The sequence below is a fragment of the Asparagus officinalis genome, chromosome 8 (assembly GCF_001876935.1).
Source record: "Asparagus officinalis chromosome 8, Aspof.V1, whole genome shotgun sequence".
Classification (NCBI taxonomy): domain Eukaryota; kingdom Viridiplantae; phylum Streptophyta; class Magnoliopsida; order Asparagales; family Asparagaceae; genus Asparagus; species Asparagus officinalis.
In genome coordinates this window covers 65363009-65389918 of record NC_033801.1, presented here as the reverse complement: position 1 = coordinate 65389918, position 26910 = coordinate 65363009, and the positions used below count along the sequence as shown (strand labels likewise).

Sequence of the window (26910 nt, the reverse complement as noted above, 5' to 3'; positions counted from 1 at the left end):
ACAAATAATTTACTACTAATGTTGTTTGTCTAGTGTTTGTGCATTCCTATGTTTTGTAGACAAACAACGTAGTTGGAGGATGGATGAAATAGAACTTCAACGATGATATCAAATGGAGGTTGGCGGAATGTCGGTGAAGCCTTGCAATTCAAGTTAAAGATCAAGTTCAAGCTTCATCCGCAACGTGTACCAAGTCAAGCTTAATTGAAGATCAAGATTGCTTGGGTAATGTAGTTTTAGATTTTATATTATGTGTGTTATATACTCTAAGCTCAATATCTATACACACACATTTATTGGTTTCCTTGTATATATATATAGTTATATATATATACATAAGTTTTGGTTTCTATGCATATATATAGTTTTATATATATATACATACATATGTTTTGGGTTTTCATGTTTATAATATGAAATCACATATTTCATATTTACTATTGTGTTCTTGAAAACATTGCATAGAATATGCAATTTTGTGAAAATATTGTCTTATTAGTTTATAGACTTCAATATCAGTTTATACATGTTTTACTAAGTCTATAAAAACATTTCACAAAGTTTCAAAAGTTGGTTTATGTCAAAACATCAAAATTCAAGTATATCATATTTTTATGTTTTGGACTATTTTGTAAAATGATGATATTTTTCATTTGGGAGGTCTTTTCTGATAACCAGTCACTGTAGCATGTTTAAAATCAGCATATCAGGTTTTTCATGTGTCAGATTTCGGTCGACCGCACCGGTCGACCGATCATTTGATCTTTAATCACTATGCGACAGAGAGTCTGTCGGTCGACCGGTCCGGTCGACCAAAAGCTCCATCGGTCGACCGCACCGGTCGACCGACGATGGTCCAGAACTGCTTCTTCGTGTTTTTGCTCTCCGTCGGTCGACCGACGAAATTTCCGGTCGACCGACAATAGATCCGTTGGACTTCAACGGCTATTTCTCTGAGCTGTTTGCTGGGGCTGTTTTTGTCTTTTGACTTGGGATTTTTAGCTGAGGTTTTGGAGGATATAAATACTCTCTTTGATCTCAGTTTTCAACTGAGAAAAGAAGTTTAACTTATTGACCATGTTGATGGTAACTTCTGAGAATTTATCATCTCGAATAACCGGTCCTCTTTGGTGGAAACGCCTTGATCTGGGCTTCGTCGTTCCATCGAAGATCCTCTCGAATACCGAGACCCTCTGCGGAGCGGTCTTGGGGCAGCTATACGTTGATAATACTGCCCTGATAATTTTGATACACGGACAATAAGAGTCCGCTTCCCGGGTACTTCTCTTTCGAGATTTATTCGTACCCCCAGCCCGATAGTACAACTCATCGACGTTGCGGTCGGAATAACCTATCGGCTGCTTACATGGATTCTCAGGTATAACGCGTTCGTCTGTCTGAAGCGTTTTCCTCTGAGTAAACATTGTCTTGTTGTCATCTACAGGAGTCACACTTTTGGAATTACACCCTTGTGAGGGTGAAACCTTAACGGGCTCCTGGTTTTCTGCACGTACCTCCGAGCGGGCTGTTGTAGAAATTAATTTGCCAGGAGGTCGCGTACGACCCCCAGTCCGGATGTTTGTTCGAAGCTCCTTTAACGGTCTCCAGCTTTCCTTAACAAGCGCTTTTCCTCGATTCTCGGGTAGGGCACCGACACGATCCCTCAATGGGATTATAGATTTGGAGAGACCCACGCTGTCATAGGGCTTCACCGGAAGTGCGGGAGCAATAGGAGCGGGATCTGGAGTTGACAAAGGCCGGAAGGCAGCTTCGGATGCTTTTGCCTTAGGCGCTGATTTGGCTTTTGGCGCCCAAACTTGTTTGGATCTCGGCGATCTCTTAACTGCCTCTTCCTTTTGCATTTCCTGTGCTTTTCGTACAAGGGTCCGGGCATGCGCACGCAAGGCGCGGCGCTTCTGGATTCGCTCCTCGAGAGTAGAGCGGGTTCTTTGGACACGAACCCATTCGTTAATTGGAGATCGAGAGGAGGATTCTGATGCTGGTCGTGGCGACAGATTAGCCACTTGGTGCTTTCTGAGCTCCAGATCTGCTTGGTAATGGAGTCCATTCATCTGATCCAAAGCCTTGGCGAACTGGCGCGCGAGGCGTTGTCGTTTCCTTTGACGTGCTCTCTTTGATAGAGTTGGCGCGCCTTCAGCAGCCGACTCCTTAATCGTGAAGTTCAGATCTGCAGATCTGGTCTCATTGGATGCCGGCGGACCGTTGCAAGGTACGACTATAGCATCGGCTATGGGGAGATCGATTTCTTGGTTCTTCAGATCTGGAGACCGACGGATCTTCTGGGTGGAGGAGGCCTTCCTGCACCTGCAAGGAGAGGCAGATCTGGAGGAGGAGGCACTCCTGCGCTTGCCAGGAGAGGCGGATCTGGAAGAGGAGGGGGAGACATACTCCTCGAACTTCTGCTAGTCGAACTCGTATTCGACCTCTTCGAGCACCCGGATCTTGATCATCGGCTGCGGCACGACAGCTCCGGCAGCGAAGATGTTGGCTCCCACTGTGGTCACCAGTTTGTTTGCGGAGAAAGTTGCTTGTTTCATTGCGAGATTCATTACAAACTTCAGACGTTTACAACGAATACAAAAATCAGTCTTTTTATAAGACTTTTACACAATGAAAACAAAAAAAGTTTACAACTTTATCAAACAAACGCAGAGATCGTTTATCGGTCTTCTGCTTGCGTGGGATCTTTGCCTGTGCCGGGGTTTATCCGTGGACCACCGTCGATCAAATCTGATTGCTGAAAAATTGGGCAGAGCTTTGTCTATCCGCGAAGGGATCGAGAAAACTTTAGCTTTTATCTCGGTGAAGCGAGATAATCACTCTTCTTAAGATTACCGCAACGGGATAATCCTAAGGAACGAATCCGGGAAACTGTAGATCTGACGAATCTCTCTCTCTTACGTTGAAGAACTCGATCCGATCTCTCCTCCTCCTCTTTGAAATCTGTGTACTTTAAGTCTTCAATCCGGCAGGGCTTCGCCGAGGCACGAGAATTCCAGCCCCAGAAAAATGAGGCCTAAGGCTTGTATTTATAGGCTTTTGGGGGTAACAGGTGGTTAAAATCGCATAAGGGCCAGGCTTGTATTTATAGGCTTGAGGGGATAACGGGTGGTTAAAATCACATAAAGGCCCAAATCTGCGTTGGAGACACCCTAGGGCGTCTCAAATTGGTTGGAGACACCCTAGGGCGTCTCAAATGGGTTGGAGACACCCTAGGGTGTCTCAAACTGATCCGAGACACCCTAGGGTGTCTCGGCCTTGGCCGAGACACCCTGGGGTGTCTCGGGTGGGCCGAGACACCTCGGGGTGTCTCATTCAGGCTGAGACGCCGTGTTATGTACACTTGTTCATTTCCGCCGTAACTTCTTCGTCCGAACTCGGATTTGAGCAATTCAAAGTGCGTTAGAAAGCTGACGAAGAGTTCTATAAGCTCCAATGATTAGATCATCTGTGGAATAAATGAGACACGAAGGGCATTTCGTCTTTTGTAAGTGACATGGGGCTCCCGATCAGTTCGTATCTTTATTATTCTAAAACTCCGTTGCTTCACATAGTTTGCCGATTCACTTCAAGCGTTCGTCAACGTCAATCAAGCTTCTGTGAACCAGATGGTGACGTTCATCGTCTTCTCTTAGCTTTGAGCTGTTCGTGGAGACCTATAGGTAATTTTCGATGCCTACATGACGTTCATCGTCTTCTCTTAGCTTTGAGCTGTTCGTGGAGACCTATAGGTAATTTTCGATGCCTACATCAACTTCCATACCTCCACTAGCAGTGACTTCTTCCTCTTCAGAAGTCTCCTCATCGGAAACGAACGACTCTTCTTCTGCTTCCTCCATTTTCTGCTTCCCTTTGCCTGAGGGACCAATAAGCTTCTTGTCACGTCTTTTTCGTTGTTGTATATTTTCTCGGACCATCCTCTCAGCAATTCGCGATGCAGCTTCGACCATCAACTCCGTGAGTGGCCTTAGAGGGACGGGTTCATTAGCTGCCATAAGCCATCTACAACATAAATATGTCAGCTCTAAGTGGCGTTCAACATTCGGAAGACTGAACTTAGCGCCAGTACAACCCGTCACATTCCACAACCAGGCTTGAGCATCATCTATCAATCCACCACGAGTATGAAACTACTGGTTCGGGTTCCCGATGAATAATTGGTCGTATCCAAGTTGACGGGCGAACCGGCACGACAAATAAGGCTCCAGGTAGTAGTGATCCTTCACTCGGAAGATGAGATGGCCTGGTCTTATATTCATCAACCATTTGAAGCAGCCAACGTCGAGAGAAATCTAACTTGTTCCCGGCGCCTCTATGTCGGCTAGCAACCCACTATATCGACTGGTAAATCGAGGGAAGCATGGATTGAACACCCAACCCTTGTGGATATGCAAGCTCTTCCTGACATCTGAGAGGTCCTGAGCTTTCTATTTGCATGCCTCGAGTAATCGTAGCAAAGGAGTGGATAGATCGGCCTTAGTTGGGGCTGATATCAAATCAGGACGATGAAGAACTAGCCAACCCATCAGATAGGTTCAAGGGAGCTCCTCTTTTACCATAGGGATCTTATAGGATGGAGTATCTTCCGCTTGAGTAAAAGCTGTAACCACTTGACGAAGCCCACGATGGATGTCGGCGACCATCGCTGGCAGAGATAAGTTTTTTCCGTAGGCAAGCTGAACAGCAGGGAATAACACCTCTATCAGCAAGGCGTCAGAGGTCTGATATAGCACCACGCACTTCTTCAACCAAAGTACGATGTAACCGATCAACAAAGTCTTGGGGTGAATGGACTTTTGGGCGCATCATAAGAAAGTCTTAAACTTGGTCCCCGCATGGAATCTACCTTGGGCACTCGCAATGGTGTAGGATTGGGCACCACACTTCTCAATTAGTTCATTAATCTCTGAAGAAGTTAGCGATTTTAACTCACAAATCGCCTCGTCGAATTTTTCCAAATTCTTGAATAGATAACCCGAGAATTCTTTCAGGCTTATTTGAGAAGATTTCTTCCTCGCAATTGGACTGGTTCCAGGTAGGGCTATCTGATAATGACACGTAAGTTCCCATAATGTGTCATACCGAGAGGGATTGTGGGTTTTAAGTGAAGTAACTCCCGGTTGGAGGGAAAATACTCCTGGTACGGCAGATCTCCCATCGATAATCCAGAAACCTTATGCATCTCGTGGAGAGGTAGTCCTAACTCTCTGTTCTTGGTCAGAAAAGTGTTGGTGTCCGGATTGTATAGCTCTATTAATTCAGTAAAGTGAATAACGCTCATAGGTAACCCCTATTCAGTGGCACGAATAGCTTCATATAACCCCATCGCCTTCAATTCAGCACCCCATCAATTGAGAACATAACCTGTCATTTTGCCCCACCATAATTTATCTGAATAATGAGACCAGCCATGGCACCTATAATTCTCAATAGGTAACTCTCGCCCTAGCATAGCAAGGCGATTCTTTATTGTTCGAGCCACTGTAAATAACTCCCCTTTAGGCGAGTCCCCCAATCCCATCACACCAGGGTGTAACCCTATGATATGGTTTCTACCACTTGAGCTCGGGAGTGAGTGACTGGTGACATATCCACAGTGAACATTGCTGTGTTCCGCTGTCAGAGTCCACGACATCTGTCACGTCATCGCTTGCCTCTGCAATTCTATTAGTGAGCGATGACGAGGGAATGGAGGGAGGTATAAACAAGCTGTGATATCGCTATATAACCACCGCTCAACTCCGAGGGTTATGGCGGTTGAATCTGTCACGGAGTCGTCGAACATATAATTCGTCTTCCTTAGAGGATGAACAGGATCTGTATCGTCCACGAACGGCATGTCAGTAATTAGCTAGCACATGGTGCGACGATCCCCTTCCCATACCAGTTAAGAGAAATCATCTGTGATGTCCGAAACAAACTGAGAAGTGGGTGGAATCGACGTCGGATTGTCAACGGTAGTGTAATAACTACTCATGTGACCATCTATCTCGAATGGATAAAATGTCGTCGCAGGGTATTCAACTAAAATGAATAACCCGTGTTCATTAAACATGATTTTTTTTTTAAAATGGTGAGGCGATACAGGTCGTTGAATTCGTCTCACGAATCCGTGAGATAGAGTCACTACCTTGTAATTGGCGAGACGACTTTAACTTTATCGCGAACACACAGGATAACGTACATCATCGCGCAAATAGCGTGATGATGTACCCTATCTTACAAAATGCGATACGGCAAGAAATCGCCCCATATTGCCTCAAGATGCATTTTGACCAACCAAACGTATCTGATAAGTGTCGACCCCTACAAAGGAGCGTGTCAACTCTTCCCAATTACCTCACCAAGGAGGACAAAGTGGGGATGCAATATGCCATATCATATGTTAAATACTGGCTTTATAGGTAGAAAAGTATACCTATGAAAGATAGAGGCTCCCTCTCAGGCGACTGAGTGGCTGAGCAGCTCCTCGGAATGCGGGATCTCCTCGTCGACATGGCTAATCTGCAACGAAGATCAACAATTCAGTTACATCGAGAATCAAGATGCATAAATCTAATAATTAAATGGAAATTGTGAAATTTATCTGAAATCCTACAAAAGTTAGGATTTTCCGATTAAAAGTCCAGTTAAACCGACGGATATCAAAATTGGAACATGGAGTTCTATCAATGCACAAAATTGAGATGATAGCTCCGAGCTAGGTCCAAATCAAGCAAGCGAATAGGTTCGGTCATCAATCGAAACCAAGCAAGAAGTTCAAGGGTTTCGGCTATCCCACAAGTTCATAAGGTCATCAAAAATGAGAATGTGACATGCACAACAAAGTTCTTCCAACAACATCCAAGTCCAAAACCAGGCGTACAAGAATCAAAAGACAAAAGTTCTCAGCCACACTCAGGTTCAAGGACCTACTTTTGTTTCCTAGAAACCAAGACAAATACCTCATAAACATATCTCAAGTTACGGTTCTCAAACGGAATACAAACAGTGGCCTCAGTTTATGCCCAAAATCAACACTCAGTTTCAGTTTTTATCAAAATCAAACCAGTACTTTCAACCAAATACCTGAGTTTAGTCCAAACCCTATGCATGATTAAGAGCAATGCATTGGCTACCATCCAAAATTACACACAATTGAGCAAATACTTCAGACATCAAGCAATCAGGTCAATATTCACGGTCAAGTATTCCAATATTAGTTCTCATTCAGAATTAAACTCGGAATTTCAGTTATCATCCAAAGCCGAAACCCATGAACCCAAATTAGGGTTCTAATCATCCTTAAATCTCAAAATCGAAATTCAAGAGCAAGATTAAAGTCAAGCTAAAGCTGAAATTTCGGTTTAGTTCTCTTCACAACCAAAAGCTCAAAAATCGGCCATCATTCAAAAGCCCAAGATCAAATTTTGGTTTTCCCCAAATTCGAAGAACTTGGGCTTCAATTATCAAAGTCAAAGCTCAAAGATTCAACCAAAAATTGAAGCAAGGGCAGTGAAGCTTACCTGGATTCGAAGAGGAATTAAGAAGAAGAAAGGCCCGTCGAAGCAAGATCAACCGATGTTGAACCCAAGTCAAAAGATGGCCGAATCCTAGCTTGCCTTGCTTGGAGATTTGAGGAAGTTGAGGAATTTAAGGAGCTTGGGGGTATCTTAATCTTGTTTGAACTCTTGAAGCAAAGGGGTTCTTGAAAGACTGGAGTTTCAAGAAGAGGAGAAATCTGAAATCGGCAGAAGAAAAGAAGTGGGGAAGACTTAGGGAGATCGGGTTTTGTAAACCCCAACACCGCCTTCATGAACCGCACTCACGCGGGTCAGAAAGAATCTGACCCGCTCCCACGTAGGTCAAAAGTGACTGACCCGCACTCATGCGGGTCAGCAGTGACCGACCCGCACTCATGCGGGTCAGCAGTGACCGACCCGCTCCCGCGTGGGTCAGAAGTGACTAACCCGCACGCGGGGTTAGTCTGGCGGTGGTTTTCGCGGTATTTTCACCCGCTCTCGCTCATCTTCGATGTATTCCATACCCGTATTCACACTCCAATGGGTATATGAGTTCAAACTGTTTCCCACCCTAGACGGGAAGTTCCTGGAGAATATTACGGGTAATATTCTTAAGGATAACCCGACAACCTCCAACATGTACACGAGGCTAAACTGATTCCCGAAACTCCTAGGAGTATATGAGTATAAACTGGTCCTCCCCGCTCCAACGTCTTAAGAGGTTAAACTGTGAACGTATGAGTATAAACTGTTTACGCCGGTCAACGCGTTGCGAGGAAAGTCTACGTCGGTTAACTCGTTGTGAGGAAAGTCTACGCAGGTTAATGCGTAGCTATGAGCCAACGTCGATCAACGCGTTGTGATGAAAGTCTACGTCGATCAACGCATAGGCATAAGTCAACGCCGGTCAATGCGTTGTGATGAAAGTCTACGTCGGTCAACGCATAGTCATTAGTCAACACTGGTCAGTGCGTCGTGATGAAGGTTGATGCTTCAACAGTTTTTGCCGAAACAAGATTTGAATCAATCCTAGTTCAAGGGATATTAATCCCTGATGAAGGTAATCAGTCTGACGTCGACTCAACGACACGAACTAAGTTCAGAAACCAATAAATTAGTTTCAATTTGAGACTTTGACAACGGTCAGACGATAACGCAGCGCCGGAAGAATTTCAGCTCTTCGATAAAATACTGAATAGGCTGAAAAATAAAGAAGTCAACAACTGAAGCCAGTTACAGGTCCTTTTGCACCGACTGAATGTGGGGGTCTATCACATCCAAAGCATTTCATACTCCTTTATAAAAGAATGAGACTGAAACACTTTGGATGGGGTAACTGTAGGCGTCTAAAAATGCCTATAGGTGTCCGCACGCAGCTCGAGACGAAGAGAAGACGATGAACGTCATCATCCGGGTCAAGAAGGATTACCTGAGTGTCCACCATGCTTGTCGGTCAGCTCCAAGTACTGTAAAGAAGCTAACGAGCGCATGAAGCGAGTTATCAAAGCGTACAAGTCAACAAGATAACCAAATGTGAAAAACGGTAGAAAGTACAAATCTGAGAAAGTCGGGAAACACCGAAAAGATCAAAACCTGCGTGGGGCGTGAGTCATCACTTGGTGACCTGCGCACACGCGAGTCACCAAGAGGTGACCCGCTGAGTTTTCACAAGATTTACCTGTTCTAGAGGTTCCCAACTGACTTGATATCATCTCTACACGTGGGTAGGCTGTTATTGACTGAAGATAAGGCCAAATCTCCTATTCTCATCCAAATAACCGCATCTAAGGCCTATAAATATAAATCTGAGGCCTTCATTCTATAGGGCTGGAATTTTTATTAAGAGGAGGAGGTGTTGCTGAATTGAAGAGTCAAGAAGCACAAAATTTCAGAGGAGGCTAGCTAGATCCCAACAAACTTTGGCATAAAGAATGAGTCTTTCGAAGGATCCGAAGACCCTTACCCCCTTTCCTTGAGATTAGGCTTGGTCTTAATCTCAAGAAGAGTACTGATTTCACTTGGTCGATATCAGTACTTCAGTGAATGCTTCCTTGGTGAAGTAAAAGCTCTAATTAATACTTCTGCCAACCGGATCCGATCCGTAGGCGATCCACGGATAAACTCTGGCATCGACCAAGATCTCACGCAAGCAATAGGAGATAAACTGATATTGTGTGTAGTTTGAAAGAAATTTGTAATTTTTGATTAAAAGTCTTATAAAAAGGCTATTTTCTTGAGTTTATTATAAACGTATAAAGTTGTAATGAACTCATCAATGAAATCAACTTTTCACCCAAACATGTGTATATATTTTTTAAGAAAATCATGTCAAGACTTTTTAAATAGAAGAGAATATTCTAACATCTGATATTATAAAAATTAAATATAGTCAATTGAATGACTAGCAAAAGAGAACTTGCATCAGAAAAGTGTGAATAATAAGATAAAGAGGAAAGGTAATAGCATTGTCAACAGTACTACAAATAGCAAATTACAATGTAAAGTTAACCTATTTTGTGGTGCCCAACTACTGGATATAAACATCAATGTTTTCATATATATACTTTATAATTTATTAAAAAGGGTCATACAATCTTATATAATAAAATTAATTTATTATTGAATAGTAATATCATTATAATAATATCATTATTAGAAAAAATTCTTCATGAATTAATATGTTTTTTACGATATATAAGTTATGCACTCCAAATTCTTGTGTCTTTTATAGAGCCAAAAAGTTTGAATACGAGCCTCTAACATATTGCTCTCACAACAGCAAAATTCACTTAGGAGATATGGATATTCTAGATGAGTTATGTATCCTATATATAATACAATTATCCTAGGCAAGTGAGTTATAATAGCATTTTTCAATCACATCGTTTGGGGTAAAATTTAAAAAATCTAATGCTGATACTTCCTTAAATGTTGACGTGGTGCCAATGTAGCATCTCTATTTCCTATAATATTTTCTACATGTGGGGTCCACATGAAGATTGGGTTAGGTGAGAAATTAGGGGTTATAGATTTGTCTACACAATAAAAATATCATTACTCACAATTTTCTAATGCTCTATATATATCGATCGATCGAGAGAGAGAGAGAGAGAGAGAGAGAGAGAGAGAGAGAGAGGGTGACGAGTGGGTTTTTTTATAACTATTTAAAATATTATGTTTTTGTGAATCAGTAAGGTACCGATCCCACCATCCCTGTAATTGACCAGAAAATGATGAACATAGGCCACTAGCAATATCTTTTTCGGGATTACCTTGTTGTCTACATGCGTTGGCATATATAAGCATTTCTTGTAATAGATGTATTATTTGATATTCAGTATAACCATCAAGGTTCCATTCTACTAGGGAATTACCATCAAAACTTATTTTTTGGCTATTAAATTCTTCAAATTGCATATCGGTAGGAGTGGGTCTCATATAGTAATTCTTTGTATTATTGGAAGAATATGGATGTTTTGTTATACTCTGGATTGTTAGGGGTTTGTCAATATCATGATCAGAGCCTAGTATTATCCAATACATTAACACTCTGCTAGTATAATATTGTATTACTGTTCATTTTTACTATTCATTTCTATATTTTCTTCTTTTATTTTTGATATACATGTGAACGAAGAAGAATATATAGCTATAAACAATAGATATATCATCTCCTCCGTCTACACAGTATTCCCCACGAGCTAGCTCTATCGTATCAAGAGTAATTGTAAGATATATCCTCTTCTTCATTCACATGTATATCAAAACAACAGTGACCAAGACTTGTTTAGCCTTGATACGATAGAGCTAGCTCGTGGGGAATACTGTGTAGACAGAGGAGAGGATATATCTATTGTTTATAGCTATATCTTCTTCTTCGTTCACATGTATATCAAAAATAAAAGAAGAAAATATAAAAATGAATAGTAAAAATGAACAGTAATGGCGTGAACAGTAATGAACAGTAACAGAGGCGGAAGTGAACAGTAACAGAAGCAAATTAGATAGTATTTACATAAGAGATTTACAAACTGGAAAGAAAATAAACTTAAACACTTACAAACCGAAAGCTGGGAGATCCGTTGAAGCTAGTAGTAGTAGAGCACACTTATCTTACAAACACTCAAAAGAAAGATTAAAAGCAAACCTCACTCAAGTAGTAGTAGAGCACACTTATCTTACAAACACTCAAAAGAAAGATTAAAAGCAAACCTCACTCAAACTTAAACTAAAACTTAAAACTAAAAAGAGGAAACTGGAGGGATTTCACTAGAGAGGATAGGACTTCAACTCTCCAAAACGCCTCCCCCCTCAATGCCTCAACTCCTTCTCCTTTTATAGACTTTTTCTGGAGCTATGCAAAAGATTCTTTTTCATTTTTTAAAGCTTCTTTTAAAGCTTGGAGGTCCTCACCGTCTTCAATTTTGTCAACACCTAAGAGACGTAGAGTAGCCTAGCCTTTTTGACAGAAATGCAGCATCTTTCAGTATCCAAGGCAGAATAGTTACTTTTCATGTAGCCTTTTTGACCAAATTTCTTCTTCTATAAGCATCCAAAGCTGATTGGTTGTAGGTATGTAGGCCTGTATTTTAGCTGCAGTCTACTTTATTTAGTTGTGTAAGAAATTTATAAAAGTTAGACATTTTAAACTTTTGGAAAAGACAATGTGTGATCGACTTAGTGTTTAAGCCGTTGATATTAATCAGTAGTTACCATAAGTTAATGGTATGTGAATTTTACCATATGTCAGAGATTATCTCATCTATGTGTTATCTCCTCGACCAAATCGCTGTCAATTGATGCGTTATTCGAAGAGACGGGTTCTTTTTCTTCTTCTTGAATGAAGGCTTCCTCTTGATATTGTTTTGCACCCATAAAAACATCATAAGCTTCTTTGGTTTCTGGCCCAATGGGTGGATTAGTCATCCATTTATCAATGACTGCCTTTGTAGCTCTGTGATGTGAGGTTTCCCCCATGCAAATGTCAGTGCAGATGATTCGGAGTCCATCAGTCATAAAGTAGGAATAATCATCGAATAAAGTTTCAAGTTTTTGGTAGAAACGGATGGTACTTTGAAAACGATTGAGGCCTGTATCATAGCGTTCCTCATTAAACCATGAACTCCAAGGAAGAATTTCATAGAATGTAGAGATTTCCCAAATTTGTAAGCTCGAAAAATAGTCAGGTCCGCTTCGTTCATGTAAGGTAGCTGTAATGCTAAATTGAAGATGTGTCAAAGTTATTGGAGACAAAAAGATGGCTGTCTTGATTATGGCTGGCAGACCCCTAAGCCTTATTGGATTGTAGAAGAATGGAGGTTCCCTTGCGATTTGTAATTCGTAGACAAGTCCAGCATCAATATGCGGGATGTAGACCGGAAGATGATTAATATTTATCGTGAATCTGGGAGAACCATTTGTGATAAAAATTGTTTGTTCCTTGTGCTATTTTAAAAGGGAGACAATATTGTCATCTTCAACTTTTGCCTTAATAACATCTTGAATGTCTTGAGGCAAAATGTTTAGTTTGGACCATAACTGCTCTCTGTTTAGTCGTTCCATGCAAATATCTTGCTGAATGTATTCTGATATTCCGAAGGATTTGAAACATCTCATGAGATGTTAGTGTAATTTTATTGGAATAGGGATAGAGATAATTAATCTCATATGAAAGATCTATGAATTTTTCTTTCAGCTGATTGTTCTGTTTAAGAAATTGCTCATCCTTTTCTTTTAAAATGTTGACTAGATGAGTCATGTGAACTCTGATTTGTCGTTTTTCTTGATCGCAAATGTTGTTCCATAGATTATTAACAAGCATATAATCAGGATATTTTAATCCTGGATCATAAAAGTATTTGGTCCTTTTTGAAGGAGATGCTGGAGCTAAGCAATGAGATTTTCCTTTAGCTTGTAATATTAAAGCTTGATGAGTCATCTTTTTCCTGCAAAAAGTTCGAAAATGTATGTTTGAAATCAATATTTCATTAAAATAACGGAAGAATAATTCTAATTGTTTCCAATGTTCTTCAAAAATTTTTAAAAAGAGAATTATCACAGTGGGTAACAAGATGATAAATTCTCTACATTCATGAAGATATTGTTCTAAAAATTTTAAATATTTTTGTTGAAAGTGAGTAAAGCCTGGCGGCCTTCTCCTCCAAGTATAGAAAGAGAAAGGTAGGATGAGAACAGTTTTCCATCGATTTTCTTCTAAGATCTGCATTTGCCAAAAACCCATTTTGATATAAAACTTTGAGAATATTCTTCCATGTATAATATTTTCAATTTGATATTCTGGTACTTGATAATTAACCCATACCAAATTATTTGAGCTCATGTAATCAATAATTTGACTAGCAACTCCATGTTCAGAGTTAGAGTCCGAACAACATGTGTCATAATCAACTTTTATTAAATTGTCTTTGATAAGTATTTTAATTTCTTCTTTGCAGGCGGCCAGAAGATCATCATTCGTACGTACTGGTATGTCAAAATATCTATTATCAAAAGGAATACGAGAAAATTCTTTAATATATGAAAGACGAATATACCCTTTGTTGTTAAGAATCTTTGTGTTAAAAGAGTCTGGGCAATCTTTGTCTTCAGTATTAGAAAGAACATTTATGAATTTCTCTTTAAATTGTAATGCAGAAAATAGGTCGTTAACTAACATATCTTCTGGTTCCTTATTAAACCAAAAAGAGATATTAGGGTCTCTAGCCTGTGTATGTATTCCATGAGAATCTACAATAAAAGGCTTAAGATTATTGATAAAAGGAGTTCCCAGAATAATACATTGCTTGAGGTCTTTGAATAGAACAAAAGAGGTTTTAATTTTTTGATCATCATTGCAAATATAAGCATTAGTGAGTTTATATCGGGCTTTGAGAGATTGTCCATTTGCAGCACTGACAAGATGAGATGTTTTCTCATAAAACCAGTTTATATCGGGCTTTGAGAGATTGTCCATTTGCAGCACTGACAAGATGAGATGTTTTCTCATAAAACCTCAGAGGAATAAGATCTTCTCTATTTTCTCATAAAACCTCAGAGGAATAAGATCTTCTCTAATGCAATTTACATCTGCTCCAGTGTCAATAAGGGATGTGTGCTGGACAGAGTATTCGTCCATAATGTTAAGCATGATATTACATCTCCATTTTTTCTCAGTGTATTTTTCTATAGAATTTATAAATTCATTGTCATCAGAATCTTCTTCATGTTCAAAGTTTTTTATATTTTTGAAACCATTAGATGCTTCTATGGTTTTATTTTCTAAGTAAGTTTCTAAAATGTTTATTTTCTGCTTTAATTCAAAAAGTTCTATTTTTAAATTTCCTTGTTCCTTCTGAAGTTCTTCAAGATTTACTTTATTCTCAAGTTTTTTCTCATTTTGAATTCTGTTTATAATTTCAGAGAAAGTATAATATTCATTTTCTTTTTTTTTCTTCAAGAGCTTTTGTTAGATTTTTTCCCTTATTTTTGGTCATTTTAAGATACTTAGTTAATTGAGTTCTTTTTTCTTGTGGATCAGTAATAACATCTATGGTGTCAAGAATAAATTGTTCGTGTTCGCTCAAAGTGTTTATTTGGGAAGTTTCCGAAGAGCTTTCAGAAAAGTTGAAACAAGTGCAAAGATTATTACATAAATCTTCGTGATCTAAGGAATCATCATCACTAATCTTCAAATTATTAATAAACTGATCAATTTTTTCCGTAGTAAATTCTTTGGAGTCTATTAAAAGTTCATTGACCTTGGTTTTTAGATCTTTTTGTGGACATTTATTAGCATAGTGTCCTTTCTTTTTGCATTTATAACAAGTGGGGTTTTTAGTATTATTTGTTCTAGTCTTTCTTTTAGGAGGTGTTTTTTCTTCTTTCCAATTATTTCTTGGTTTCTGTCGTTTTTTATAATTTCTTATTCTTGGATTTTCCATTTGAAACCCAAATTGGTAACAAAAATCTCCCAATTCCCTTTTTCCTAACAGATTTTGATTTCTTAATTGATTGTTAATTTTAACATCATTACAAAGTTTTAGGCCAATGGTATTAACCCTTTGAATTAGTTCTCCAAAAGGAATTTGATCATAAGGTATACTTCCATTACTTTGCTCTTTAATGGATTCTCTTATTCTTTCAGCAAATAAGGGAGGAAGACCGGAAATAAATTTTTCTTTCCAAATGGGGTTATTACAATCATGTAATTGGTAGACCTTGGAAAGGAAGACATCTTTGTACCATCTAAAGTCTGTAAGGGTCTTGCACCTAAAGTTCATGAGTTGTTCTCTAACTTTATCTTGAAGGCTATTAGCTAAGCCAATGAAGTGATGGTAAATGGAAAGAAGTAAGGTGTAAACAGCATCACTAATAAAATTGCCATTCGCATCGTGAATCGGTTCTCCTAATTGGTTTTGTTTATAATTATTTAGAATGTTATGTTTATCTGTTGGGGTAAGATAGTGATCCCACCATCCTTGTAATTGACCAGAAAAGGAGGAACATATTCCGCTTGCAATGTCCTTTTCAGAATTGCCATGCTGTCTACAAGCATTAGCATAAATAAGCATTTCTTGTAAGAGATGTATAGTTTGGTATTCAGTAAAACCATCAAGATTCCACTCAACAAGAGAATTCCCATCAAAATTTGCCTTATGATTATTAGTTATTTCTTCAAATTGCATATCAGCAGGAGTGGGTCTTCTATAGTAATTTTTGGAGCTAGAAGGTTGCTTTCTTATGGTTTGTATGGTTTCATTATAATCAGTCGAATATTCAATTGTATTATTTAAGTGAGTTTCATTTTCGGACAAAACATTGATAGTAGGAGATCTATTTAAAGATAGGTCTTTTAATCTCTTAGTTAATTCTTCAGTAAGATTACTCATTTTCTCACTTAGTTTAAATGGTTTATTATTTCCTAATTTGATATTCTCAGTGAAAGCCTGAGGGGCAAAAGGTGGCATAGATATCTGGTTGATGATAGGCTTTTTCATGTCAAGGAGCATATTTTCAATCCTATCAGTTTGTTTACCTATTGTTTGAAGGTTAACGTTAGTAAAATTATTTTGTTCAATAACCAGAGAGATATGTTATTGTCTAGTTGTGTTGGAATTTGGCTCGAGAGTTTTTATAGGAGTAGCTTTGACTTCTTCTTTTCCTTTATTGAATTTTATTGGTTCAAGAGGAGGATGTAAGGATTCAATTTCTTTATCTTTTTCTGCCTTCCATGTGTTTGAGATCTTTTTTAGCATGTAGACCTGGTTTTCAGTGGGTAAATGTTTAAGAGAATTCTTTTGATCTTCAATGTAAACAAACTCATACCATAAGAAAAAAGGTATATTTTTTCTAATGGTTCGCATGCAATCATAATATAGGGCTCGAATAGATGATCTATAGTCCTTTTCATAAGTTTTAAAAAACCATTCTCTTTTATGTTGGTTTTTAGGAGAATTGAATTCAGTTCTTAGATATTCTTTATCAATCTCAAAAAGGGGTGTATTATCAAAGTTTTCATTAACATTAATGCTTAGTCCTGATGAATCTGAATCATCATAGATGGCAGTTGGCTCCATGTTATAGATAATTCCTATTGGTTTTTTGTTTTTAAGGAAATCTTTTCCATGGGTCGAACAAGAGGAAACTGAGGCACGTTTTTCTTCATTAGCTTCAAGAGTAATTTTCTGAACGAAGAAAAGTTAACCTCAACATCACCATTTGGATGTTCAACAATTTTTTGAAGATTAGAATTTTCAGGGGGTAAAGGTTCAATGACTTGACTTAATTTCCAAACTGAAGGAAGTTGAATTTCATTCCATTTTTAAGTTCGTGGTACAACTAGATTATTTTTAGCATGGGTAAGAAATAACGTAGTTGCTCCTTTTTCAGGATTAACCTTAGCTAAAGGTGTGAGAGTATTCATGGCTTTATAGCAGATCCTATAGGTTAAAGCAATATTCTCGGAATTTATATCCATATTAAATCCAAAGGTTTGAAGATTTAAAGTTAACACTTTGAGGATACTAGGGTCTGATAAAGAGACTGAAAAATTTGGAAAGGCATTGAAGAATATAGGACCATTGCTCAGACTTGATTCAATTAGACCAATTAAAGAGTCTGTAAAAACAGAGAACCTTCCGTCTCGTAAGCAAACAAGAACAGAGGTGTTAATGCCTTTTCTGGTAAGGGGTCTGATAGATACTTGAACTAGGCCAAGATGAAGGAATTTAAGAGTGGGATCTTCAGTGATTCTTCGGATGTCGTTATCACTAAGTAATTGTAATTTCTCTGTGCAAGAAGTTACAGTTTTTGTTTTTTCAATGGTTTTAACATGATATGATGTTTTTAGTTTAAAGCCTTCCTTACAATAAATATCATTAGTACTAACTTTAGGCATTTTCCAATTTTGAATAGTTTGGTCAATATTTTCGAAATCTAAAGATTCTGAGTTTTTAACTGACATAGTTCTAACAAGAAACTTAGGCATCTAAAGAAAGACTTTTAAAACCCAACCTGTCAACATCAAGGGATGAACACGGACAGAAAGGCCCTAGACGCAAACAAAGCTTAACGGGCAAAACCGTGTGAACTGCGACAACTAGTTAAGGATATAAAGACTTTAATCAGATAGCAAAAGGTCAAGCTAAAAATTAAGCATAAGAAGGGCTCTAAAAAAGTTCGCAATGTCCCCACCAGTCAACAATACCGGATGAACACAGAACAAAGCTGTGTAAGTTGCGACGAAGGCAAGTAAAAAGAGAACAAAGAAAGAGGACTAGAAAATGCTAGAGATTCTAGATCATACTAGAAAAAGATAGAGAATTAAAATTCAATTCAAAGAAAGCAGTAAAACCAGAGTAGTGCTTATGATTAAAGCTATTATAAAGCGATAAGACTGAATAATAAGATGCTTAGAATTAAAGCTAAGAAATAAAAGCAAACAAGCATGCAATATTTGTAGTAGTTTTTTACTACAAATATCTACAATTGTTTTATTGTAGAATGTGCAAAAGTGTTAAAGAGTGAGGTGATTCTCACGGGGATATACACCGGCTGACGGGGTCTATGGGTTCACCACCGCAGGCCGACTCCTCCACCGGCTAACTTGGCTCTGATACCAACCGTGACCAGGACTTGTTTAGCCTTAATACGATAGAGCTAGCTCGTGGAGAATACTGTGTAGACGGAGGAGAGGATATATCTATTGTTTATAGCTATATCTTCTTCTTCGTTCACATGTATATCAAAAATAAAAGAAGAAAATATAGAAATGAATAGTAAAAATGAACAGTAACGGCGTGAACAGTAATGAACAGTAACAGAGGCGGAAGTGAACAGTAACAGAAGCAAATTAGATAGTACTTACATAAGAGATTTACAAACTGGAAAGAAAATAAACTTAAACACTTCCAAACCGAAAGCTAGGAGATCTGCTGAAGCTAGTAGTAGTAGAGCACACTTATCTTACAAACACTCAAAAGAAAAATTAAAAACAAACCTCACTCAAACTCAAACTAAAACTTAAAACTAAAAAGAGGAAACTGGAGGGATTTCACTAGAGAGGATAGGACTTCAACTCTCCAAAACGTCTCCCCTTCAATGCCTCAACTCCTTCTCCTTTTATAGACTTTTTTCTGGAGCTATGCAAAAAGATTCTTTTTCATTCTTTAAAGCTTCTTTAAAGCTTGGAGGTCCCCACCGTCTTCAATTTTGTCAACACCTAAGGGACGTAGAGTAGCCTAGCCTTTTTGACAGAAATGCAGCATCTTTTAGTACCCAAGGCAGAATAGTTACTTTTCATGTAGCCTTTTTGACCAAATTTCTTCTTCTTTCAGCATCCAAAGCTGATTGGTTGTAGGTATGTAGGCCTTTATTTTAGCTGCAGTCTACTTTATTTAGCTGTGTAAGAAATTTATAAAAGTTAGATATTTTAAACTTTTGGAAAAGACAATGTGTGATCGACTTAGTATTTAAGCCGTTGATATTAATCAGTAGTTACCATAAGTTAATGGTATATGAATTTTACCATATGTTAATGGCGAATTTTACCATAAATTAATGGTATATCATAGATCAATACCGTAACAATCGTCGCCATTGTTGTCAAAACCATCTTCACTATCCATGGGAGTATCTTCAAGCACGGGTCATCTTTTATTTTAACATGCTCTGATGTCTCAGTAGATTCTGAAGTAGAGGACGTAGTATCCATTGGTGCTAGTATCATTAGCATTTCATCATAAGTTAATGACTTTAGTTTTTCTTCACTCGCATTTGGATATTGTAGGGCTGGGCATATTCGGTTCGGTTCGGTTTTATGCCCAATCCGCATCCAATCCGAATTTTTCGGATGCTCAAAACTCTCATCCAGATCCAGATTTTTTCCCCTTCATCCGAATATTCGGCCCAACCGAAATTCGGTTCAGTTCGGTTCGGTTTCGGTTTTGAATTTGCAAAGAGTTCTATCCAAAGACTTCTTTTGTGAATTTGCAAGCTGGGCATTGTCCTCATGATGAGGTTCCTGAGCTCGCCAACAAAGCTTTATTAGACTGGTTATCATCTTTAGAATAAAGTTTTGAGTTGATATAATTACGCAGAGAACTGATGTTTTAAAGATGTTGTTCATATAATACAGCATGCTTATCTCTTGTAAGTATCATGTACATAACACATTTTGTGATTGATTTGAATCTTATGTAATTCTCAAGATCTTTTCTGCGAAATTTTTTAACTAAAGTTTAAGTTTATTTAATTACACGGGGGAGTGATGTTTTGTATGATATTGTTCATATAATGTAGCATATGCATCTTTTGTAAGTGCATCATGTGCATAACAAATTTTCTGGATTGATTTGAATCTTTACTTAGTTCTCAATGATATTTTTCTGTGATATTGTTGTACTCATTGCTTGAAACTGCTCCTTGCGCCGTTTGAATCTATTGGATGATAACAGGAAAAGTTTTGAGGTATAAGTTTAGTCTCTAAACCGCCCAACAAAATTCGGGTCGGTTTTTTTTTGGGCGGTTTAGGGGTTCAAACCGGATCCAAACCGATTTAATTCGGTTCGGGCGGTTTATAGACTTCTTCTCATCCATTTAATTCGGTTCGGTTAACCGGTCCGTTTTTTCGGGCGGTTTTTTCAGTTGAACCGGTTTTTTTCGGTTTTTGTCCACCCCTAGGATATTGTAGCGCAAATTTGTCATAAAGACTTTCTTGTATGGCCTTCATATCAGATCTTCTAGGATTTGATTTTATTCCATATTTTGGACTATAGTCTGGGAGCAAAGAGCCTTTTCTTTCATTAAGATAGTTCGCAATATTCCATTTATCATACCATTTTACAGAAATACTTCTTGCAAAATAAGATGGTGTATCGTTAACACAATCCCAATCCCATTGCATAATCCAGGGCAGACCAAATTCCATAGATATTTGAAGCATATCTAGTGGAGATATATTTTTTCCTTGTTTTTTAAGGACTTCTTTTGGCATAATTTCTTTGATGGCTCCAAATTTAGCCCAGAAGGTTTCAATAAACCAATTTGGTAGACACATTTGATTCATAAATCGTATCCACCATGAATGCTTTCCCAGATGATTTTGAATGTATAGAACATGTTCCCAAGCGGTTTGATAGTCCCAATAATTGTATTGTTAGGGACCAATTAGAGTTTTTTCTTTAAACTTTCGCGGAACGTTGGGATTTTCATATGAGTTCCATTCATTTAAGGGAATAATACGATATATTCTTAGCCGAGAGTAACTATATTCTTTACCTCGGTATCTATGATGAGCAAATGCGATTTCTGTTTCTTTAAGAATTTTCTCATAGTAGAGGGTAGTTTTACAAAACATGGACGGAACATAGTAATATTCCTTGGGAAGGAATTTTGCTGCCATTTCAATCGGTAAAAGAGTCTGATCAGACGTTTCGAGGATGACAAGTTTATCCAATGTTTTCTGATAAAATTGAGAATAAGTTCCCTTATTGTCTTGTGTTAAGGGAGTAGAAGAAGATCTCTCTTTTTCATGTGAGAGAACCCTTTGGTAATGATATTTTGACAGTGCCATATCCTTGTAGAAATTCCCTGGAGAGGAAATCAGGTAAATTATTATTATCTCCCTTAATAAATTCTATGTCAAAATCAAACATGGTAAGGATAGCTTGCCATCTAGCAAATATTTGTTTAGATGCTAAGTTTTGAACATCTTTATTGATAACGTATTTGGCAGACATACAGTCGATTCTGAGCAAGGAAACGAGCCCTCAAGGCGGAAGAAGTGAGCCAATACGAGAAAAGCGCTCGCCAAAAGCTGCTGGTTGGATCGAGAGCTCAACGAGGGGCAAAGCTAAAGCAAGACGTCATCAAGTCTGCACCTGTTGTGCTCAGAGGCAATAAAGAGGAAGAATTGACCACCCCGTTAACTTCTCAGCAGCAGGGATTGTCATCGCCTTGTCCAGTTTCTATGGAACAAGCTGCTCTTGAATCCACTCACTCAAGTCCTGCAGCTCCTGGTGCATTGGTGCCTTCCTCAACTGCTCCTCTAGGTTCAGAGTTTTTAAAAGGACTTAGCGAGCAGCTGGAGGGCGGGATGAAAGAGACGATTAACCTCGTTAGCATTGGGCGAGGTACCTTTGATGATTTTAAACCCTTGTTAACAAGTTGCCTGAACAACATCAAGTGTTTGGGCGACACCTAATGGACCGAGCACTGCAGAGAGGACGTCACTCGCCTGGAGGCAGAGTTGAAGGCTTTAGAAGACTTGAAGTGTGTTGATTTGGAGTCTGAAACAGAGCAAGCTTTTGCTATCATTCGGATTGCCAACATACATCAACAAGAAGTCCTTCACAAGAATTTATTCGAGAAAGAGGCGCATATTACGAGCTTGTAGGAGCAGCGTGATCGAGTACAAGCTGAACTGGCTGCTTCCGCTTGTACTATTGTCCAATTACAGGCTCGACTTGCTGAGGAGGAGACGACTGTGAAAAAGCTCCACCTCAAGAGTGCATAGATCGATGACGCTTATGGAAAGGAGATGCAGGCTCTTGAGGAGATCCAAAAAGAAACTATTGTTGATGCACCTGTTGAAGCGAAGCTTAGAAAGGAAGTTGCTGAACGGATTCGAACAACCCATGAAAAGAAGCTCTCAGATGTTAAGTCCAGTCTCGCATCCATTAAGCTGACGGATCCTGATACTTAGCTTCATTTTCCCTTTTTTAGTTTAGTGCTGATTTTTGTATTATTTTCATGACAAGTATTGTCACTTTGTAGCAAATCAACAATGTCGAATAAAAATGATATCATTTTGCCTTTCACTGTTTTAGAATTGAGAATGTCATAGGTGTAATGTTAACTTAGCATAAATCTAAAATTCTCTTTATTATTAAAATAATTCCAGAAAATTTCAATCGTCAGATGTGTAATGTTAACTTGAAGATATACAAGCTGGGGAAGGTTTGAAAGATTTGTTACTCTCAACTTAATAAATTTCAAGTAACCAACCCCTAGTCTAAGTGAGTTTGATTTCTTCTCTTAGACTTGGTTGGGAATTAGAAAAAGGGTCTCATAATCTACGGGTAGTATTTCTTGAGAAATTTCTCGTTAATTGGCATCATGAGCCTATCACCTTTCTAATTGATGAGACGGTAAGCTCCATTCGAATAGACTGATTCTATTACGAAGGGTCCTTCCTACTTGGAATTGAATTTGTATTTGGTCTTGTGCGTCATCACCATGGGTCATCTGAGAGCTAAAACTAGATCGCTAGTCTTGAAGATCCTTTCCTTAACCTTCTTGTTGTAGGCTTTGAAAATCTGAGTTTGATATAACTTGATCTGTTGCTGGGCTTGAAGTCGCTTATCGTCTAATGCTTCTAGTTCTTGAAGGTGTAGCTGATGCTGCTCTTCATCTGTCATTTCGGTTGTCAGGGCAACTCTCAGGGATGGGATCTGAATTTCTAAAGGTAATACGGCTTTACTGCCATATACCAAAGAAAAGGGGGTGGCTTTCGTCGGGGTTTTCACCGTTGTGCGGTAAGCCCATAGACATTCGCCAAGCTTTTCGTCTCAGTCACGTCAACTCTTAGAGACAAACGTTTTGAGAAGCTTCACGATGGTTTTATTAAAAGCTGCTGTGAGGCCTTAGGCTGGCGGGTAGTATGTCATTAATGCGACACTTTGGTTTCTGAACTTGTCGCAGAATCTTTGAAAGCCGTGACCGACGAACTGTGTTCCATTATCGTGGATATTCGTCTCGATACGCCAAAGCAGTAGATGACATGATGCTTGATGAACTTGACCACGTTTGAAGTCTTGACTTCCTTCAAAGGAATAGCTTCTGCCCACTTGGAGAAGTAATCAGTTACTGCCAATATGAACCGATATCCTTTGGAGGTCGATAGGGATATAGGTCCGACGATGTCCATTCACCACATCTCGAATGGCCAAGATGAAGATGTTGGATGTAGATTTTCTGGTGCTTGATAAATTAAGTCACCGTGAATCTGACATGCATGACACCATTTAGCATAATTGATAGCGTCTGCAAACATTTTAGGCTAATAGTAACCAATTCTTCAGAGACGATCTCCTAATTTAGCTCCTGGTTGGTGCGCTCCACACATTCCGTTATGAGCTTCCTTGAGAGCTTATTGTGCTTCTTTTCTAGAAAGACAGCGAAGTAGGACTCCATCATGCGATTTTCGGTATAAGGTTTGAGAAACTGCATCATAATAGAATCGAAGGGCCTTCCGTTTTACAGCGGCCGCTTCCTTAGAATCATCGGGCAGTATCCTGTACAAGACGTAATCAATATATGGGAACCACCAATCCCTTGGTTTAAGGTTAATTGAAGTTTCACAAGCGATCCTTGTTGTCATTTTGTATGAGCAATCTTCTAGAAGCAGCTTGGGGTGATACAATTCACGACCCATGACGAATATCGTCGTCTCTACTTTTGGTGGCAATGCTAAAGAAGTTGCCAACGAGGCTAAAACGTCCGCATATGCATTCTGGACTCGTGGGATGTATCTAATAAAGAAGCCTTCAAACTTCTGGGCTAGCTCTAGTACGGCGAAGTGGTATGGGACTAAGTCCTCATTACGTACTTCATATTCTCCTCAGACTTACTTCATGATGAGCTGAGAATCACCATAAGTCTCAAGGTGTCGAATATTGAGCTCCTCGACCAACCGCATCTCTAATAGCTAAGTGTTGTACTCTGCTACATTGTTCGTGCATAACTTGATTAGAGAGAATCTTCTTGGGATTACATGACCACTTGGGGATACGAGTACCACCCCCACACCAGCGGTAATTACTCCATTGGGGTTTGCTCTAGACGCGTTGTCAAAGAACAATTTCCATACTTGCATGACCTCTTGGGTTACACAAGCTTCAACAACTTTATCTGGTAAGTTTTCATATAATTTGGACGAATCAGATATCGGGTGATCCACTAAGAAGTCTGCCAAAGCTTGGCCCTTAACAGCCTTTTAAGACATGAATTGTATAGAATATTGCGATAGAAGTATCACCCATTTTGCTAGACAGTAATTTAGTGAAGAGAGTTTCGTCATGAGTACCCTCAAAGGATTCACTTTGGAGATGACATGAATTAATTGTCCGACCATGTAGTGTCGCATTTTCTGAACGGCGAACACTAATGAAAGGCATTCTTTCTCCACTGTGTTGTACCAGTTTTCAGCTCCGAGCATAGTTCTGCTAAGGTAGTAGATCGCCTGTTTATGTCCTTGGTCATTGTTCTGGGCTAATAAAGCTCCAAGTGATCCATGGCTCTCACATATAACAGGAATGGTTTTCCTAGTATTGGGGCCCCAAGGACGGGTGGCTAAGTGAGGTATCGCTTAATCTCCTCAAACGCCTTTTGACGGTCTTCATCCCAAACGAATGAGACTCCTTTCTTCATTAACTTGGAGAAAGGCTGGCAGCGTCCCGAGAGATTTGATATGAATCTCCAGATATAAGCCAATCTATCTTGCAAGCCTCCGAGCTCTTTGATGTTTCTCGGAAGTCGCATTTCTTGGATGGCAAGAACCTATTCTGGGTCGAGGGAGATTCCTTTAGATGTGACTATAAATCCCAGGAATTTACCGCTAGCTACCCCCAAGAACGATTTGGTTGGATTCATCTTCAGTTGATGTCTACCACACGTTGTTGCTCTTGACTTGAGCTAGGGGTTACGTTCGATGCTATGACAGAGTTAGCATCACTAAAAGTAAGTTGGTCAACTTGAGGCGGAGTCTGCAGCAATCATGTTTGGAGGAGGGAGTAGTCAAAAGGAATTGCTATTCTTTGCTTTAACTTAGTGTGGTGATACACACTGTCAATCTCTGGAAGTATGCCTCTAATGCCAGGAGAGTATCTTGGGTCGGACAGAATGTCCTCGTCTTCCTCTTTGTCTCTAGAAACTACAGTAGTCATGTTGACGGTGAATTCATAGAGTTTTCCCTTTTGGGTATGTCGTCGTCTTTTGCTCTGAACCTCTAAGGCTAAGGATTGTGACTAAGGTGGCTGAAAACTGATTTCTTTTTAGAAATAGCTTTGCATTAGTAATTATTCTGAATTTTCATGACTATTTCTCTGAAGGTCGCACAATGCTGACTTCGGCGAGGTCTCTTAAGGGATAGGAACTTTCTCATATCACTAGTAGTTCCAGCATCGCCATTTTGAATTTTTGGCATGTGAATGTCACTTGTGGCGACGTTGGCTAGATTTTTGCTTAGCGAAGCCAGATGGATCACCCTTAACAATGTCATTCCCTTGCGAGAATTTGGATGTCGAATTACCCTCATCCTTTGCTTTTGTCAAGGAAGCATAGCGAGCATCGCAATATGCTTTAAATTGAACCCTGAGGGAGTTATGGACTGACATCAAAAATCTAAAAACGTGAGAACATCTTAACCTTTGCTCGAGGCAAGGGTCAATGTCTCTTCCCTCTCGGTGAGGTTCGTTTGGTCTTCAGCGAAGCTCAAGCCATCTTGGTAAAGGTCACATGTACATACGTTGGGGTCGATTTGGACACTAAGTTCACACTGCGGTAAATTTTTACAATGGCTTCTCACAATTGCCACTAATGATTAGTATGAGGAAATTAATTTTCTCGAACATCACTTGGTCAAATTCTATGACTAGCGACTCAGCAAAAGACCCGAGGGTCTTAGTGTCAGACTGTAACATAATTATCTTATTGGAGTAGAAAGTAGTCCATGACAGTTTTTGTCCTCTTTGTTTTGATGATGTTTAACAAATAATTTACCACTAATGTTATTTGTCTAGTGTTTGTGTTTATCTATTTATTGTAGACAAATAACATGTTGGAGGTTGGATGGAATTGCGCCATAACGATCATATCCAATGGAGGTTGG

General features: G+C 39.1%; 1 long non-coding RNA gene across 2 annotated transcripts in view; it reads right to left on the bottom strand.

Annotated features, from left to right (window-relative positions):
• LOC109822471 overlaps nt 1-7809 on the bottom strand; it is a 45886-nt gene extending 38077 nt beyond the window's left edge. Inside the window, exons 1-2 of one of the 2 annotated variants that reach the window (XR_002242145.1) lie at nt 7527-7809; nt 6440-6525 (exon numbers count right to left, since the gene is read on the bottom strand). This is a non-coding gene — a long non-coding RNA (uncharacterized LOC109822471). The remainder of the gene's footprint in view (nt 1-6439; nt 6526-7526) is intronic. The other variant, XR_002242146.1, reaches the window with a different exon arrangement.